This window comes from Chinchilla lanigera, unplaced genomic scaffold (assembly GCF_000276665.1).
Source record: "Chinchilla lanigera isolate Chin_1 unplaced genomic scaffold, ChiLan1.0 scaffold00108, whole genome shotgun sequence".
Taxonomy (NCBI): domain Eukaryota; kingdom Metazoa; phylum Chordata; class Mammalia; order Rodentia; family Chinchillidae; genus Chinchilla; species Chinchilla lanigera.
In genome coordinates, this window is record NW_004955509.1 from 4,075,864 (window position 1) to 4,079,962 (window position 4,099).

Sequence of the window (4,099 nt, forward strand, 5' to 3'; positions counted from 1 at the left end):
AGATACAAATTCCCTATGGTGAATGTTATCATTACATATATCTAAAAAGTATCAATAAAATCAATTTTTTATAAAAGTCAAATATTGCTACATTCCATTTTTTCCCAGTACTGGTGACTGAACCCAGGACCTTTATACTGAACTTACATCCCACACTCTTTTTCATTTTTTATTTTGGGACAGGGTCTCACTAAATTCCCCAGGCTGGTCTCAAACCTGCAATCCTCATGCCTCAGCCTCCCAGAGTTCTGAGATTATAGGCATGGCGCATCTGACTAAATGTTTCCATAATAGACTCAAATAGAATCTTCTGGATATTTGACCATCACCCATCATAAAGTTATAAAAGAGTTGTGATGGAGGAAGGAGAATATAATTTTGAGACATTGGTCAGTGTGGTGAACAATTCCTCCACATTCATAAGAAAAGGACAGGGCAGGTGTGGTAGTGTACACCTGTAATCGCAGCACTTGGGAGGCTGAAACAGGAGGATTGCTGTGAGTTTGAGGTCAATCTGGGCTACAAAGTGAGATCAAGGCCAGCCTGAACTGCAGTGTGAGACCTTGTCTCAAAAAGACAGGAAAGGAAGGAAGGAAGGAAGGGGAGAGGAGAGGAGAGGAGAGGAGAGAGGAGAGAGGAGAGAAGAGAGGAGAAGAAGAGAAAAAAACAAATATGTCTCCGCTGCTACAAAGCATTGACAAAAAGCTTCAGAAACTTTGATTTTACCAAGGAAAAAATTTAAATGAAAGAAGTAGGGTCTGATTCACAAAAGTAAAATCAAGAAAGTGGACAAGAGATTTCATGTTGTGCTATTGTAGCAGAAGATTCCCACTCCCCCTGCCAGTATACTTCAGTTTGTTAATTACCCAGGTAATAGTTCCAGTTACAGTTCCTGTTACTTTTGTTTCTTAGAAAGTGCTGGTCACTGTGATGCATGTTGTAAGCAGAAATCCCCAACTGACAAGCCATTCTGCCTCTGTACTTCCTGCTTGCTTATCCCATATAAGCCCTAGACCACCAGAGATCAGGGCCTGATATTTTGGGAATGATCCCAGTCAGTGCCCGTCAATGTAAATAAATCTGCCTCCAAATCCTGGGTGTTGTTTTGGTGTTTCTGTTTGCTGTAGCATCATGGCTTGTGTTAGATACCCCCACAAATCTTCATGTGGTTATACATGAGGCTTTTTCAAATATGGCTGAATCTACAGTGTGTGATTGACTCATGGTGCAATGCTGGGGTTAATGGTGCTAGGATTAAAGGCGTGTGATTGCTAAATCAGTCCACTGATTGGTTTGGAACTACCCTAATCACAGTAACCTAGATGCAATATAAGGGGCAGAAAGAGGCTTCACTTGCTGCTTGTTACCTCTACCCCTTTAACCTTGGGTGTTGGGTATTTTGTCCCAGAAAAGCAACTAAGACATGTTGAAAAGAAAATAAGCACATGCTTTAGGAATGAACAGCATTTTCACAATTTACAGAAGTAGATTCTTTGGTTTGCTCTTTTCAATTATTACTGTTGATTCTGCAGATTGTTGATGTGTAGGTATGCAAATTTAAACATGCAGTCCAGGAGCCTAGGAACTGTTGTTCCCAAGGTCCATTCCTTTTCACATTCACTTCAATCACTCCTTTGCTCAGAGCCTCCCCACAGAATGACAGAGCCCCAAGCTCACCTTGCAACTTCCCCTTCATGTGAGCATGTAAACTTTTCCCACTATCACCCTCTCCCAGACCCATGTCTAAATTTATGAGCAAGACCGAGCAGTAAAATGAGGAGACAATGGAGGAATGAGATGTAAAAACAGGCACACTAGACCCACACCACACACATGTGTGTGAAATACTTAGAAAACTATAAGCCTCTTGCAAGGTGAGAGAGAGGATGCTCAGAAAATTCTCAAACTTCAGGAGCTTGGCTTTGGGATTTATTGTACAAGATTGGGACTCTAACTAGTTGGAAGTGAGCACACAACCTTTGGTTACTTAAGAACAACTACATACCTTCTGAGATCCTACCATACATTGGCAGAACAGACTCTGAAGCCAGGTGTCTTAGTTACTTTTCTTTCATTGCTGAGACAAAATGCCTGATGCCCAAAATTAAGGAAAGAAAGGTTTACTTGGCTTACACTGTGTGAAGGTTTCCATCCATAATCAGCTGGTTCCAAGGCAGGGTGGCACATGGCAGAGGGCAACACTTCATGGTGGTGGAAGACAACAAAAGCAGCAAGAGCAAAAAAAGGAGGAGAAGGAGCAATCCTCTTTCCCTCCCTTATATTGTATGCAGGCTACTCACCCCAGGGCTGGTGTAGCACTCATACCCTTTAACCAGCACTGGATCATGAATCAGTGACAAACCCTGGAAGCCTGCCCCATGACTGCATGAGGTTTTGGGGTGACATCCAGACACAAACCATAACATCAGGTTTCATAGGAAAAGTGAAGAAAAAGGGAGTTTCTTTCTCTTTTCTCCCATAAGGGCAAATTCAGCAATAACACAAGTGTTGACACAGAAATTAAATTTTCCTCTGAATTCCCATCCAAAAAATCTGGAACTGGGCATGATGCTGCATGCCTGTAATCTCAGCACTCTGGGAGGCTGAGACAGGAGAATTGCAAGTTCAAGTGCAGTATAGGTAATTTAGTGATTTAGTGAGACCTTATCTCAAAATTTTAAAAGGTCAGGGATGTACTTCAGTGTGTAAAGACCCTAGATTCAATCTCTAATACCACACACACACACACACACACACACACACACAGAAGCCCAAACTCTATATCTGCAAATAAGCCCTCTAATCTGGATTGCTTGAGAGCGCAAGGCAGAGATCATGATTCATGAAGACTTCTCAGCATGGTCAAAGCCGAATTTTCTAGCACTTTTTACATATGAATTTCAAAAATATGGGGAAAAAAGAGATCTCTTAGAAAATTAGTCTAAATGGTCCTACCTGATGTAAGAATCAACAAATGAGATTATATCTGACTAAAAATCTTCTATATAGAAAAAGAATCAATCAGTAGAGTGAAGAGACAACTTACAGAATGGGAAAAAAATTTGCCAGCTACCCCTCAAGAGACTAATATCTAGAACACACAAAGAACTCAAAACAATTAAACCACCTAAAAATAAAGACCTAGTCAAGAAATGAGCTAGGGAAATGAACAGACACTTCACAGAGGAAAAAAATACAAATCATCAACAAATATATCAAAAAATGTTCAACATCTCTGGCCATTAGAGAAAAGCAAATTAAAACAATGCTAAGATTCCATCTTATTCCAGAAAGAATGGCAATCATTAAGAAATCAAACAATAACAAATGCTGGCTAAGCTGAAGGAAAAAAAAAAAAACAGCCTTCTGCACTGTTGGTGGGAATGCAAACTAGTACAACCATGATGAAAATCAATATGGAGATTTCTCAAAAAACTGAAATTAGAAATTCCACATAACCCAGTTATCCCCTGCTAGATATCTTCTCCAAAGAATTTAAAACATCATACTACAGTGATACATGCATATCAATGTTTACAGCAGCACAATTTGTAATAGCTAAATCCTGGAATCAGCCTGTATACTCATCAAGAAATGATTGGATAAACAAAATGTGGTATCTATATAGCTATAAACAATGATAAATTTGAGGCATTTGTAGGAAAATATATGCACCTGGAAAATATGATGTTGAGTGAAATAGTTCAGACACACAAGCTTAAATACCATGTAGTATCTCTCATTTGAGTGAGGCAAAGTACAAAGAAAGAAAATGATGAAGGATGGAAAGAAGGGGACAAGGGGATAGATCTCATCCAATAAAGAAATGGTCCAAGGGAACAAGGATGAGGTGTGAAGAGGAAGGGAAGAGAAAATGAGGGGAATAAAGATGTGCCATGCACAGAATCCTAAGAACTCCAATCAATATAGACATTTGATGCCATAGTATGTGCTAAGACAAACAGTATCAACAAGGATAAAAGCAGTGAGGCTGGGCACGGTGGTGCATGCCTGTAATCCCAGCACTTGGGAGGCTGAGGCAGGAGGATCGCTGCAAGTTCAAGGCCAGCCTGAACTACATAGTGAGTTCAGGACCAGC